Below are 16,771 nucleotides of genomic sequence, written 5' to 3'. Positions count from 1 at the left end.
GTGTAAGGTTAGGCACGTGAATTATACTCATTGAGCCTCAGTTATCTCATCTACAAAACGGATAATAATGATACCCATCATTTCGAATTAAGTGGGTAAAAATCAAATAACTATCATAATCACCATCATCTTTGTCTTTTTAAATACTTGTAGCACTGAAGTTCATGGAGAACAAGATTTGCAAATACTAAGCTATAAGTAAGCAAAGATGTACAGAATTTAAAAAAAAATAGTGTTATCATCACCTCTAACTTTAGGTAAACTTTGTAGTTAACAAAGCATTTCCATGTTTACTGTGCCAACTGATCTCACCAGATTCTTCCAGGATGGCTCACACCTGGGATACTTCAGTGTTTGCTGTCCGCATCTGTTCTGATTGGACAATGTACTTGACATTCTAGTAGCTGGATATTTTGAATACTACTCTTCAGAATAACATAATTAGGCTTCACTGTTATGCTAATCTTTTGGATGTGAAGACTGAAACTGAAAAAAACTGACTTGCACAAAGACTCACAGGGAGATGGGTTACCTTGACTAGAAATGGACTGTCCAGCTCCAACCCTGGTGCTTTTTCCATGATATCAAAACTTAGCAGCTCTTTTGACATTAACCCAACCTCAGATCTTCTTGGAATTAATAATAAAGGCAAACCAGTTATGTAGAGCTAATTTCACAGATATCCTAAAAGGCAATACTTACACCTATGTTGCTTTTCTTCTAGTAGAAGGATCACTGATTAGCTCGGAGCTGTTGCTGGATTTAAGAGCATTAGAAGTATTGCATTCTGGTTTATGTGACATTTGGGGATGTGCTGGGGCAAAGCTTACAGAGGCCTGGGTGATGACAGAGTTACAGTACCTGGTGAAGCAAAGAGGGAAGAACCTATCCGCTTACACTTAAGAAAGCTCTAGTTGATGAACATACAATTAATGCAATGAGTCCGTAACCAGCATTGCTGTCTTGGTCATTATCATTAATTCCTTTCCTTGCAATCTTTCAGCCTCTATCTATGATATGCATCAGTGGATTTCAAACTGTGCAGTGAGGAGCTAAAGTGTTTCCTTCAGAGCTCCTTCAATCACTTCAGCGGAGGAAAGAGTTGAAGGGACTGGCATGGTGTCTGGCATCTTTCATAACTGATAGTGGTAGGTGCATATTTATCTCCATTATATGTTGAACTTGTGCTTAAATTGTCCTTTGTAAGAGGGTTGCTTACCTTAGAAGTAAGTTTGGAAACTGCTGTACAGGACACAGGACCAGAATCTAGGTAGAAGATCCACTCCACCACTTTTTAACTCTGATGTTGGGTAAGGTACTTCACAACTCTGAAATTCAGTAAAAACTGATTTGGGGGGAGGGAGAGAGGAAGATTACCTTCTCCCGGGTAGTTGATAAGTCAGTGAAATCATATGTGTGTTGTGGTAATTTAACCTGTAGGATAAGACATCAGTTTTCTTTATTGCTATTAAAATCTCATCTGTGGTACATTTGGTGGCCAGTCAGCACACCTTACTTAATCGGGATATAAACATTATTGGTAAACAAAGGCAAAAGGCAAAATGTATTGGGTGATTACTTATGAGAGTTGTTACCAGCACCTATATATTTTGAATTTGATCCCAAAATTTTGCCTGATGTTGATTATGTAAGAAGGGTATAGGCTCTACGATTATAAATCACTTGGATGACTTGACTCCAAAATAGGCCTTTAGCAGGACAACATATCATGCACAATTCCATTAAATAATATACATAGTCAGGTCTTCATCTCTTGCTACTTATGTTTGTTTGTTTTCTTTTTAGGAGTATGTTTGGGTACAATGCAATATCAAAAAAAAAAAAAAAAGAAACAATTTGATTTAAAAAGTGGTCACAGAATCTAAGTAGACACCCCCCCCAAAAAAAGAAAATGTACAGAGGTCAAAAGGTACCTGAAGAGTTGCTTGGCATCACTAATTATCAGGGAAATGCAAATAAAAACCACAATGAGGTATCACTTTCCATCTGTAAGAATGGCTACTATGACAAAGACAAGAAATGGAAAATATTGGCCGGGATATGGAGGAAAGGGAACCCTGGTGCACCTTTGGAGGGAATGTAAATTGGTGCAGCCGTTATGGAAAACACTACGGAGGTTTCTCAAAAAATTGAAATAGAACTACCAGGGGCACCAGGGTGGTTCAGTCAGTTAAGTGGCTGACTCCTGATTTCAACTCAGGTCATGATTGCAGGGTCCGGGGATCAAGTCCCACATTGGGCTTCATGCTCAGGGAGGAGTCTGAGGGTTCTCCTCCTCTCCCCTGCTTGCTTATTATCTATCTATCTATCTATCTATCTATCTATCTATCTATCTATCTCTGTCTCTCTGTCTCTGTTCCTCCCTCATAAACAAACAAATAAATAAATAATAAATAAATAAATAAATAAATAAATAAATAAATCTTTTTAAAAAACAAACAGAAGTGGACTTGCTGGACCATATTGTATTTCTAAGAATTTATCAAAAAAAAAAATTAGGACACTAATTTGAAAAGCCCTGTGTATTCCTATGTTCATCACAGCACCATTTACAATAGCCAAGAAATGGAAGCAATCTCCCTATCCATGGATAGATGGGTAGATAGAGAATATGTGGTATAAGAGTATTAGTCATAAGAAAAATAATGAAATCTTGCCATTTGCAACAGCATGGATGGACCTAGAGGTTGTTATGCTAAGTGAAAGAAGTCAGAGAAAGACAGATACTGTGGAAGTCCATTTACATATGGAATTTAAAAACGAAACAAACACAAAATAAAACAGACTCATAGATACAGAGAATAAAGTGATGGTTGCCACAGGAGGAGGGGCTACGGGGATGGACAAGATAGGGGAATTGGATTAAAAGTCCGTTTCCAGCTCTTAGAGTCCACCTGACCCGGGCTTGGCCCTGGAGTGAGGAGTTTGTGCAGGGACACGTGCCAGGTGTTTGGAGCTCCAGACAGGATGATGGGAGTTGGTTGCAACTACCGTTTAGGGAAGAAGGTCCGTGTTAAGTACAACACTGGTGACACCATCAGGGGCCTTAAGCTAATCACCACCCATCCTGGCACCTGTTTGAACAAGATCATCCTAAAGACTTGGTACACAATTCTTAAGGACCATGTGCCTCCGGGGGACTATCCATGCCGAGATGAACCTGGAGCTTTGCTGCCAGGAAAGCAGAAATCCCTCCCTGTCCCTGCCCTCCTCTCCCTTCCTCTCCTCTTCCTCCCCCTCCTCTCTTTTCTCCCCCTCACCTCCACACGGGTATGCATGCTTGTTTTTAAAACTCATGATAATAAAACCTTAGAAGTTGCAAAAAAAAAAAAAAAAAACAAAAGTGTCCCTGGAGCATTGCCCAGCCATGGCCTGTGAAGAGACCCTGAGAGCCTGGCTAGGTGGACGCCACCCACTCCTTAGAATGCTCAGAACTTTTTGTGGGGTTTTGAAGTAACTTCTTTTTCTTCCCTTTGAGGAGATAGTTGCTCTTGGAGAAGGAAATAAACACATCACGTTTTTGGTGATGAAAATGAAGAGCTCTGGAAAAAATATATTGTTCTTAGCAACAGTTAAAGCTATCATCAAGGGAATTAAATGTTCTAGTGGCAATGAGAATATGGCACGGTTGGTTGGGTTTATTATAAAAGAAGAGATATCATATCCACTGTTCCCATAATTAGTTCAACTGTAAGAGACCATATCCTGGGGAGAGATGTTGGATTGTATATCATCATTAGAAAAGTAAGTTCAGTTAGTAGTGATTCAGATTAAACATACATATTTATAAAATAAAAAAAAAATATAAAAAAAAAGCACAGGGAAAGGTGAGCCCTCCTTGTCAAAGTGCCAAGTGGCACAGCGCCATCAGGATTTGAAACATGAGGCCACATCTGAAGTGGTTGAGTTTTGAAGAGTCAAGGATGAGTTGAAAACAATAAAGTGCATTGTTGTTGGGAAGCACACAAGTGTGTAAAAAAGGTCGATCTTTGTTCCAAGGGAAGCTTCAACAGGACGGGGCAATAGGACTTGGGGTAGGCAGGTGTTGATGGATAGTGCTGGAAAGAGAGGAGAGAACAAACCGCAAGGCCACCAAGCCTTCTGTTTGAAACATGAGCTGTCTGAGGATTCCCAAACTCAGACCCACTAACCTGAAATCTAAAAGCAGGAAAGAAAAAAAAAAAGTCTCACAATGTTTTGACTTTGAAGATGAGATTGCAAAATAGTTTCTTCCCCCTTTTCAACTTTTTTTTGGATTATTGTTGCATTAATAAATGGAAAACTGCTCACACCTCCATCAGGCTGCCTTCTTAAGTCCTAAAAACTCAATCAAGCCCTCTGTGTGATTAATGGAATTTACAAATTCTGCATGGGGATGATTAGAAGAGGAAGAGAGAGGATCTATTCATTCATTCATTCATTCATTCATTCATTCACTCACTTTCTCAGCAGTATGATAAATCACCTTAAAGGAAATCTGCCAAGAAAGTAGTTTGACCCCATTTGAAAAGAGGGCAGCCCAGAATGAACCACTTATTCAGGATTTATATTTGCTCTTAGAAACACAACAACCATAAAGCCTTGATTGAGGATCAAAACTTGAGGCACGTGCCCTTACATGCCACCATGTGATACTTTGTCTATTCCTGTTACTCCTCTTTTTTGAAGACAAAAACCAAAAATCAATTCATCTAGCCCCTCAACTTCTCTAGCTTTTCTTCACAGTACGTTGGCTTAGGACAAATATAAATTAGAAGTGAATAGAAGGAGGAAAAACTCTGGTCTCTATTCCATGGGGTCATTACTTTTAAAACATAAGATTGAACTTTATAGCTTAGAGTTCTCCAAGGTTTAGCTTTTCCTCTCCTTACCTGTGTTCTCTTCTTTCATTATAGACTGATGACAGGGAGCATCAGAGCTTTGCTCAGGGATTGGTACAAAAAAGAGTCAGTAGAAAATATAAGATTTTTGCCCAGCGGGAGCTGGGATGGAAGGGGAAGTTCTGGTTTTAGAGACAGGAAGAGGAAAGAGGGTAATAAGAGGTGCCTGTTCCCACTCCCTCCCCAAACAGGTTTCATCTGTAGTCACTTTGTGTGCATGGGTCATTTAAAATGGTGCATGTGTATCTGCGTGTTTATCTCAATCTCTCTCTCTCTCTTTTAAGAAGGGAAATAAATAACCACACACTGGTTGATGACATATCGGCCTGGAAGATGGCCAAAGAGAGATCTATTTATCAAGCACAGCCGTTTCCATGTTTTAAAAATTGGTCTCTGGAGCTACAGCAAATACCTTGTGTGATTTACTGTACGAGAAAATGAGAAGAAGTAGACTTAGTAACCTTTGGATGCCAAATGTCATTTGTAAACATATTTATAACCAGAAAGGATCTTAAGGATCAGATCCGTGTCATCAGGATCACCTGGGAATCTTTACACAATGAGTATAGCTCAGCCTCCTCTCTCAAAATTCTGATCAACCACTTGCTTTGAGGTACGGACCTGTGTATTTGTGTAAAAGGGAGGAAAAAAAGGTTTTAGGCAATTCTGATGCACACTCAAAACTGAGAATTTCTGACAACCCAACATTTTTACAGTTGGGGAATCATTTTAATCGTCCATTGCTACGTAATAGATTACCCAAACTTAGGTGCCTGACGCAATGTAGTTTCGGACCTCAGAGCCTCGTGGATCAGAAGGCCAGGCACAGCTGACCCCGTTCTTTTGCTCATTGTCTAATAAGGTCGCAGTCAACACGTGGGCAGGGGTGTGCTCCTTTCTAGAGCTCAGAATCCTCATCCAAGCTCTTACAGGTTTGGCATCATAGGACTGAGGTCCCCATTTGTTCCTAGCTCTCAGTTGAGGGTCCTCTGCTCCTATCTGCCACCACAGTTTCTCACCTTCCTCCTGCAGGTCTTTTTTTTTTTTTTTTTTTTTTTTTTTTAATTTATTTATGATAGTCACACAGAGAAAGAGAGAGAGAGGCAGAGACACAGGCAGAGGGAGAAGCAGGCTCCATGCACCGGGAGCCTGACGTGGGATTCGATCCTGGGTCTCCAGGATCGCGCCCTGGGCCAAAGGCAGGTGCCAAACCACTGTGCCACCCAGGGATCCCCTCCTCCTGCAGGTCTACTCATAAGCTCCCTTAGGGACCAACTTACAGTGTGAAAGCTACACGTCCAAGCCAGCAAGAAAATCTCTTGCCACAGCCTAAGATACAGGCAGATGTAAGCACAGAGCGACTGTCCCGTTACCTTGGTCACATTCAGTTGGCTAGAAGCAAGTCTCCGATCCTGCCCACACACTCAAGGGAAGTGGGTTACGTCAAGACTTGACTCCCTGGGGTCCACTTCACAGTTTGTCCACCATGAGGAATTCTAAGGAGTTCAACTGGTCACTTGAGTGTATACAACAAATTGCAGAATGGTAGTTTTCTTATTAGTCTGGGGAATCTTCCAATAGATAATTAATTGCATTTCACATTTCTTACATACAGTATCTAGGGTTAAATGCTGCTATAGGGAGCGTGTATTTCCACGTTCTTGATCTCATCATAAAATGTGAAAACCAATTTATAAGTTTGTTCATTTTCTTCGGATCATGTAGGTAAAATATTTGTGTAAAAATAGTTAATTTAAAAAGAGCCTTTGGCCCTAACATACGGTGGCTGTTTGGAACATAGTCATTTCTGCTAAAGCCTGATTTTCATAGTGATTGCAACCCCCTTTTGTATAGTCTGCAGTTGTAACTAGAATCATTCATGTGGCAAATGTTTTGGCCTAAAGGAAAGTGAAGTATTTGGCCAAAACCACAGCTGACAACGTGAGTTGAAGGTGTTTTCTCTTCTTTAGCATTTTTATAGCTACTTAAATATTTTTGGAGTTAGTATCACCCAAACATGTGAAGTACCTCAAGAGAAAGTTGGTCATTTTAACTGACCCCTAGCTACGAGAATGTGTATGAGTCTGAAATTTAGTTGATTACCATCTGTTTCTAAATCTCAAACGTCTGAATTTCGTGGTTAGGAAGCTCTTTCCAGGATCTTTTTTTTTTTTTCCTGTTTAATTTAAAGTTATTCCATCTTGATACACGAGTAACGACCGTGGGCATATGTTGAATGTGTTTGGGGAGATACCAGTTTTTCTTTTGCATTATTAGTGCATTATAATACAACTGCTATGATTATAATTAGTTGTAATACTCCTTTTGCCACAGAACACTTCCTTAAGCCAGTTCACCTGATTTGATTAAGAAATTACTTTTGAGATTTCAAACACTCAGGTATGCCAGTGCAATATCATCAGATTTGTTTCATGTCCCTCTTTTGGAAAGAAATATAATTTTATACTTAGAGCTGATTCCTCATTACCCCAATCATGATCTGCTCTCCTCGCTGCATAAAGATAACCAGACTGGAGGTGACTAGTATCCTGCAGCATGTGTGCATCCTTACCATGTATATATTTATACCTTCACTCCATATATCTACAAAGGATATAGATGCAAATGTTTTTCATTTGCATAAATTTTATGGATGTACTGTTTCAACTTGCTCTTTATACTCAATATTGTGAAATTTGACAAAGTTATTCATGAAGGGCTAGTTCATTTATTTTGACTAGTGAATAGTAGTGCTTTGTTATATAAGAATACTATAAATTATTTATTTATTATTTATTTATTTATTTAATTATTTATTTAAATGATTTGATTTATTTATTCATGAGAGACATAGAGAGAAAGAGGCAGGGGGAGAAGCAGGCTCTATACAGGGAGCCTGATGTGAGACTTGATCCCAGGACCCTGGGATCATGCCCTGAGCCAAAGATGCTCAACCACTGAGTCACCCCAGGTGCCCCTATTTATCCATTTTTAATTGAAAGACATCTAATTGTTTACCATTACTCATGGCTATAAAAAACGTTTCCTTGAACATGCTTGTAAATGTCTCACTGTGCTTCTGTGGGGGTGTTTCTCCAGCAAAGTTGTGTTTACATTTTTTGGACTATAATTCACAGAAGGAAATACACTTTTTTCTTAGGACTTGCGATCTGCACACATGCACACATATCCATATATGGAAGGATACTTACCTTTACCTTTTCTATATTGACATTCATATGCACACACACATACTGGGAATGTGAATGAATACAATTTATTCTGGCTTTTTTTTTTATTCTATTGTAATAAACTAAAATGGATAAAGACCCACCAAATTGAATGGGGAATATTTTAATGGGCTTTAATTAGCACTTTGAAAAATGATGCCCCAGGTTATATGCTTAATACCAGAAATGTTACAAAAAAATTAAGCATCTTCAAGTTCTTCATATCACTATCTTGCTCTTTAGAGAGTTTGAGAAAATTTACACTCTCACCAGTGGTATAAATGTTCCTATTTCAGTTCCTATTTCCCTTTGTTTTCTTTTCAGTTCTTCACATTCTGTAGTATAATTGACAAATAAAAATTATATATATTTTAAGATCTACAGCTTGATATGTTAATGTGTATATACATTGTGAAGGGATCACCACAAGGGAGCTAATTAACATATCCATCACCTCACATAGTTACTTTTTTTCTTCATTTCTTTCTTTTTTAATTTTGAGAACACTTTAGATCTACCCTCTTAGAGAATTTCAAGTATACACTACAGAATTCTTAAGTATATCATCATGATGTGCATCAGACCTCCAGAATTCACTTATCTTGCATAACTGAAACTTTAAACTCTTTGACCAAGATCTTCTCATTTTCCCTGGCAACTAGCATTCTACTGTGTTTCTATGAGTTTGACCATTTTAGATGCCAAATCAAGTAAGATCATGTATTATTTGTCTTTCTGTGCATGGCTCATTTCCTTGTCTGGATTTGGAGACATGATCAGGGATATGGAGATTATCTGAAATAATCACAGTAAGCTTTGGTAAGATTCATTGCGCTGAAATGGTACATAAATTTTATAACATAATAGGAAATAGAATGTGAGATTATCTACATATAGGCAGCAGGTATTTCTTTAGATGTGCCTCCCACTCTTCTCATAACATTAAAGAAGATGGAGCTCTGGGTTTCTCCTAACCTGTGGCTCCTTTCCTTTTATAGAAGTACTGAAACCACCAATTTTTTCCCACAAGTAAAAGAGGGGAGTTTTCAGGAATCTACATTAATTTACTTAGACCCTAGATCTGCTGAATATATTTTACATGGCTCATTTGTAGAACCGTTGTTGGGTCAAAATGAAAGCACTCTACCAGAAGTCAAATCATCAATCTCACCAAACTTCCAAAATAGTAGCTTTTTCTTACCGAATAGAGTTCTTTGTCGTTATTTATTCCTTGTTCCATGAAGATTTAGAATAATTTCTCTATAAAATCATTAAGCTTGATTTTTGTGTGGATTGGGGACATTGTTCTAAGGGGGCAATAAGGTAAGTAGAGTATAAGGGGGTGAAGAATATATTACTTTTTTTATTAAATAAATTTATTAAATACATCCAATTTATTTAATGGACTTTAGTTTCCTATCCATTCTTTTAGTCAGTCTTGGCATTTAATATTGCTCTTAAAAATTCTTTTTTAGCAATTCTTTTATATATTTGGGGACTATGTTACTGTTATCAAGTGCATTCAGGTTTAGAAACAGCATACCTTACCGTTGTGTGGCTAATTGCTATTATTATTCAAAGCTTCCTTTCTGTTATTAAAGTTTTCTAATATTTTGTCATATTCTTTTTGTCTAAAATTATCCATGGTACTCTACTACAATTTTTAAATATCAATTTTATTTCTGTTGATAGCCTGTTTTTAGCTATGATTTTAATATTGTTTCTCTCAATTATTTCAAATGATTCCTTTCGGTTATTTATTTTTTTTCCTGGAACCAGCTTTACTTTTGCTGAAAATTTTTGTGATCCTTCTGCCAGTGTTGCTGTTTTGGTTAATTTTGTATCGATCCCAAACTTTTCTTTCCAATTTGTGTTCACGTTCTCCATTTTAAAAATTGAGTTTCTTTAGTTAAATACAAAGCCCACTAATATGCTATATTTCTTCTTTTATAATATATACATTTAAAGCTTAAATTGTTATGAAAGCTAGTCCTGTCAGTGCACCTCTTATATATTAAAAGGATCCAGTATTCACTGTCATTCAAGTCCAAACATTTCATAATATCAAGTATAGTTTCTCTTGTTTGGGGGACTCTGGGTAGCTCAGTAGATTAAGCAGCTGCCTTTGGCTCAGGTCATGATCCTGGGGTCCTGAGATCAAGCCCCATGTCAGGCACCCTGCTCACTGGAGAGCCTGTTTCCCTGCCTCCCCCCGCCCCCGTGTCAATAGATAAATAAAATCTAAATTTTTTTTCTCTTACTCTTACATGAATCACTTAGTTGAGTAAAGTATTTTATACATGTCATTGGTTAAGTTTATTTTTTTTAATATTTTATTTTTTCATGAGAGACACAGGGAAAGGCAGAGACATAAGCAGAGGGAGAAGCAGGCTTCCTGCAAGGAGCCTGATGTGGGACTCGATCCCAGGACCCTGGGATCATGCCCTGAGTTGAAGGCAGATTTTCAACCACTGAGCCACCCAGGTGTCCCAAGGTTAAGTTTATTTATTAGGTTCACCTCTTCTCTAAACTTGATGTTTTGTTCAGACAATATCATCAAGAGAACTGAAACTAGTTTCAGTTTTGCTGAGAATCTTTGTTTCCTTTATAGTCACTGTCTTTGTTTTTCTTATTTTTTACAATCATCTTGATGTTTTTCTGCAAGTGACTAAATGAGGTGTATTAAAGTCTTCCACCATGATTATGGAATTGTCTATTTCTCTTTTTAGTTCTACCTTCTTTAGCTTTATGTATTTGGGGACTGTGTTACTATTATCAAGTTCATTCAGGTTTAGAAACAGCATACCTTACAGTTGTGTGGCTCACACTTTGTAGAGGTTTCCTCTGCTGCTAGAGCCTTTCACCTGCCTCTATTCAGGCATGTATGATTTTATTGAGCTCATAGTGCCAGCTAAATTTCCTTTTTCATTTCTCACATCTTGCAGTATTTCTTCCACTTTTTTTTTTCTTTTTCCTTCAGAGATGTGTATCTGTTGTTCTCTTTCTTAGATTCACATTCAACATTTCTGTTTTGTAATGGGAGATAAACATAGGTTAGTTCAGTCATATGGCCACATTCAGAAATTCAAATCTTAATTACTTACCCAGGTAAAGACATATTCTAGCTAAATAAATGTTATCTAAGTGACCCTTATTCCAAATAAAACAAGACAAAATAAAAACCTGATTACAACTTATTGCTAGGATTTACTATATTATTTCAGTACTAGCAACTTATTATTATTACCACTACTAACAATATTACTATTACTCATTTTACCAATAATTGTAACAATGATAGCTAATTGCTAGTATTATTCAAAACCTCCTTTCTGCTAGCTACTCTCAAACTGCTTTGTGGGCCTTAACTCCTTACTTAATCCTCAGACAAGTACTATGAAGTAAATGTTATTCATATTTCACAAGGAAACCGAGGCATAGAGGCTAAATAACTTGCCTGAGAGTACTTAATTGCTAAATAACAGAAGCAGAGTCAGAACCCCAATGGTCTGGCTCCCAAGTCCTGATTCTGCTTTTAGACTCAAGCATGAGAGGTCCCTTCCCTGGGCTCCACTCTTTAAAAACATCCACATGGCATTTCTTCAGTCAGTTCTCTTTTATAGCCATGGACTTCATGTAGTTAAGGGGAGGGTACCACTTATAGTCCCCAAGCAACCTTTAGATCAGGCCTTAATGTTAGTTGGGATCTGGAATTCCTACTCAAAGACTTTTTTTTGGGTCTCCATGGGGCTCTTCCTTTAGTGTGTCCTAAGAACAGGTATCATTACTGCAGTGTGTACCTAGAAACTCAAGGTGGCTCTGTATAAGATATGTGGTTGGAGCTTGGACAGGCTGGCTGGAATGTTGACATGCATGTGGGTGAGGTCCTTCCTATAAAGCTGGACTTAACAGGGGGTAGGAATATATTTAGGGCTAAGGGAGAGGGCGGGGCACCAAGGGCCGCCTCTTCCTATGCCAGTTCAGTCCAGTACAAAATGCCGAGCCATCTGAGAATTCCAAGTTTCAACATAACCATTTAGGCCATTTTGAAGATGATGAATGAATGATGAAATGGTTTTATTAAAAATTTGCTAGCTTTATTCTTACCTGAAGTATTTTTTAAAGATTTTATTTGTTCACTTGAGAGAGAGTGGGCAAACGAGTTGGGGGAGGAGGGGAAGAGGCAGAGGCAAATCAGGTAAACAGCACAAGTGTCAATCAACTGGATAAAGATGTGGCAATGGAATATCACTCAGCCATAAACAAGAATGAAATCTTGTCATTTGCAATGATACAGATGGAGCTACAGAGTATTATGCTAAGTGAAATAAGTCAGAGAAAGAGAAATACCATATGATTTCACTCATGTGGAATTTAAGAATTAAAACAGATGAACAAAGGGTAAAAGAGAAAGGAAGAGAAGCAAATGAAGAAACAGCCTCTACTATAGAGAACAAATTGATAGTTACCAGAGATGAGATGGTAGGGGGATGGGTGAAATAGGGGCTGGAGATTAAGGAGTGCACTCGTTGTCAGGAGCCGCAGGGAATGTACAGAAGTGCCAAATCACTATATTGTACACCTGAAACTAATATGAGACTATGTTAACCAACTGGAATTTAAATGAAAGCTTCAATAAATACATGACTCCAGAATGTGCATTCCTTCCTTTACTGCTCTGTGAGAATGCTCTAATTTCTTTATGTTTGGGATTTGGGGTTGAATTGTATGTGACAAGGTGGGGGCATAGTTGACAAATATGTCGCCTGGATGTTGCCTAACAAAGTAGGTAACATTTAGTAGGCATTTCAAAAATGTCATGGATAACTGAAAAAAATTAATTTAGCATTTATCATATGTCAAAAATACTGTCTTTTTGCTTTCTGTACGTTATCTCATTTAATATTAAAACAAGGCTTTTAGTTAAATATCATAATTATACCCTGATATAGATGAGGAGACAAGTCAGAGAGTAATCTGAAGGCAATAAAGCCAGTGATTGACAACCTGGGTTTGAAACTGAGGTCGTATGGCATTATGAGTGCAGGGCTTATAATGTAATTTTGCCTTCCTGAGAATGAATGAATGAAAAAATACCCACAATTTTCCTAAAAGTCATACTTATCTTTAAAACTTAGCTAAAAAAACAAAACAAAAACAAAACAAACAAAACAAAACAAAACAAAACAAAAAAAACAAAAAAAACACCTTAGCTGAAACAGTTGGATGTGACTTAATCAGATGCACTGCACATCTTATTTTGAAGTGTTTCTAGGCAGGTTGGACTTGAACATCGACTAGAGTACCATAATCATGTTTAAATTTAGATTTTGTTTCAAAGTTTATTATTGGATAGACTGTGGGAATGAATTAAAGATATACACTGGCATCAGATCTTTTTTTTTGAGATCGATGTATTAACACGTTATTGAGTTATATGAATTGTGATTATTTATCATGCTTCTGATTGAAGGCACCAGATAGGATATTATCATTATAAAAATAATAACTCAGCTCTTGATTGTATGTTTATGTCAAAAGCCCCATTGAGATTTGGAATGCTGATGACCCAAATGTAATAAAAGAGCCCTTTATTCATTTATATTCAGTAAAATAGTATTAGAAGATGATGCATTCCCTCTTCCCTATGGTTAGCAATTTGGGTCTCATGATTCTGTATTAAACGTATTATTTGTTGGGATATAATTTGCAAAGATTCTGTATTAAGCATTAGTGTTTCTGTTTCAGCTTGTATTATAAATTATGTGTTCACACTCAAATGGTGAAAATATATACTCTTGGAAATAGTCACAGTAAATGTGTACATATAGAGAAACTGTTGGGTTTGAAAAGGGGCTGGTCACATGGGCAAGAGATGAGAACACTTACTGACACCAGGGCTCGACCCTCGAGGGCATATCAGTGTCTGCTGGTCTCTAGGACTGCATCTAGAGGGAATCACTGCATCTATACTTCCCTTAACTCTTGCTCTTGTGTTGCCCTCTGCACAATTAACAGTATCATGTCACAAGGTGCACAATTGGAGCCAAATAATTTGACCTCTTGTTGGAATAGATTCCTAAGACAGATCTGGTACTGAATGTGGAGATAAGAGTCCTAATTATTTTATTTTATTTTTAAAGATTTATTTATCTGAGAAAGAGTGAGCAAGTGAGGAGGGACAGAGGGAGAGGAAGAAGAAAATCTCAAGCAGACTCCATGCCCAGCACAGAGCCTGATGTGGGGCTTGATCTCACAACCCTGATCATGACCTGAGCCAAAGTCAAAAGTCAGCCACCTAACTGACTGAGCCGTCCAGGTGCCCCTAAGTGTAGATATTTTAATTCTCATATCAAGCCGGAATGGTGGGCAGGATTGAGGGTAGATGTTGTGAATGCTGCATTAGGGTTCTGAAGCCACATTCACCCACTGTTAGATTTCAAAAACCTTGCCTTTCTTATTGTATGTAGAACACATAGAAGAAAGTTGATGTTTGTCTTGGTCTAGTGCCTATCGCAACTTCCTCTCTTTTGTTAGCTGGAGATATTTTTATTAATTGGAAGTACTAGCTCTTTGATTTAGGTGCATGGAAAGGCCACAGGGATAGGGTGCATTTATGGAAATGTCAACTCACATCCTAATTGCACGTGAGACCTCTGGCTTTATCATTGAATGTATCTTAACCATAGTCTTTGCCCCCCATCCAATTTTATTAACATCATAGATATAATTGGTTACAAGACTGAACGGGAGCCTTCTTATTTTTCCTCAATGGAACATCACTCTCTTTGAAGATCTCACTCGGCATAGACCATATGCACTTTAAACATTTAGATATATTTATACAAGGGAAGGCCAGCTTGGACCAATTGTAGGCCAACATGTTTACAGTGAAAATCCGATATAAGTGGAAAAGAACATGGAAACTAGTAGAAGGTCTGAGTTTTAACACTGAAGACTAGCAGTGTAGCCTTGGCCATATCAGGTAACGTCACTAAAACATCAATTTCTAAATGTTTAAAAATGATGCATTCCAGGCACATTCTTTTAAATTATTTTGAGGATTATATGGGACAACACATGAAAAATATTTTTGTACTGTTTTCCTGGCAGCTCAGTGGAAGCCAAACAGAGCTTCTGAAATGAAAACAAAAGCAGAAATTTTTAAAATTCACAAAGGTAGGAGATTATGATTAATTAAAAAGTTAAGTTTCTTTAGAATGTTTTCCCATCCCTCCATTTTCAATACAAGCAGCAATTCAACGTTGCTCAATTCACGAACCTCCCCAGGGGGATCTTGTTTTCCTGGCAGCGGTTTGATAAATTTGGTGGCCTCGTGATAGGGGGATTATATTTTAACAATGGGATCAACAGCTCATCCGAGTACCTTTGACTCTAGAGGGAAATAACACTTTTAGGTGGAAACCTGCAATGTTCGTGGACATCTGCATAATGATGGAAATTAGCATAGGTTTACATAGTACACTACTCCATTAGAATTTTGATGACTTGGAAAGGAACAGAAGGTTGTAAATTTCCTAAGGGAAAGTCTCTGGAGGGTGTGAAGTCTTGAAGCAAAATCAGCTCCATGGAAGAAGCATGTTGTGAGTGGCTGAAAGGACAGAAAAATGACAAATGTGTTGCATTTTTTTCCCTCCAAAAAAGTGACCTGTTGCTGTTGGGGTGACACAGTATTCGGAGGGCTGCTAGTAACAGGTGTCCTTTCTCTCTGTTCTGCTTATTGAGAGGTGATCTAGTAGAAGCCTGTTCATTAGATACCTACGACCATAATTTCCTCCTAGCAATACTCGTGTGGAGGGGGAGGAGGAAAAGGAGGAACAGGAAGGAGACAAAAATGGTAGATGAGCAAAGAGAATAGAGGAGGGGATGAAAGCAAGAAGAGTTGGGATGAAGTGGGCAGAAAAAGAAGAAAAGCATGGAATCTGCTTGGTGCTACGGTCTAGTAGTCCTGAGGGCACGGCCCTATACGTTTCTGGTCTGTGGAACTGTAAGTAGATGAGAAGTAATTGACTCTGCCAGAGATTCTGAAATTCATCCAAATTTTCAGCGACACTGTGCAAATGGGGAAAGAGATCACTCCTGCCCTCCTGTTGGTGCTGACGGGGGGAACGTGCTTGAACTTGCGAGCAAAAGCTTACTGAAGTGTCAAGCCATCCAGGACCATGGTTTTCTGTAGAGGTCTTTAGAATCCACAGGCAATGGCTGAACGTAGAAAAATGATTCCCAGAATTTGGGCCACCAAAGACCCCTCTCATATTTTCTTACTGTTACATGAACCTGTAACTTGAATTCTTTTTTCCCTGCTGAACAGAGTTTGTTCTTTGATGATACTTGATGTGTTTCTCATCTTCTTATTAATCTAGAAAATATAGCCATCTGTCATTTCAGACTGGTAGTAGTCCTTTTTTTTTTGTTTTTTCTTAGTGATTCCCTCCTTGAGTTGCTTTAAATCTAGCAATAAAGAGACCGGACGATTCAGGTGGCTTTTGTCTTATTGCGGATGATGGCAGTCACTGCCTTTTTGGAATATTTAAAATAGCTCATAGCATTGCTTATGTAGACTCATAAACATATACAATCAAATATTAGAGTAGAAAGGGAAACAAATTCAGACGGAAA

At 38.0% G+C, this 16,771-nt stretch overlaps 1 protein-coding gene across 22 annotated transcripts in view; it reads left to right on the top strand.

Moving 5' to 3' along the window:
• LRRC4C (leucine rich repeat containing 4C) overlaps positions 1-16,771 on the top strand; it is a 1,155,475-nt gene that overhangs the window by 674,651 nt on the left and 464,053 nt on the right. For 18 of the 22 annotated variants that reach the window (XM_072759156.1, XM_025991544.2, XM_072759164.1 and 15 more), the window contains one exon: positions 1,004-1,148. The exons of the other annotated variants lie outside the window; for them this stretch is intronic. The gene's annotated coding sequence lies outside the window, so the exon portion shown is untranslated. The remainder of the gene's footprint in view (positions 1-1,003; positions 1,149-16,771) is intronic. 22 annotated transcript variants of the gene reach the window in all.

This window comes from Vulpes vulpes, chromosome 5 (assembly GCF_048418805.1).
Source record: "Vulpes vulpes isolate BD-2025 chromosome 5, VulVul3, whole genome shotgun sequence".
NCBI lineage: Eukaryota > Metazoa > Chordata > Mammalia > Carnivora > Canidae > Vulpes > Vulpes vulpes.
The sequence above is the reverse complement of the archived record's forward strand: the minus strand, read 5'-3'. Positions and strand labels throughout refer to the sequence as shown.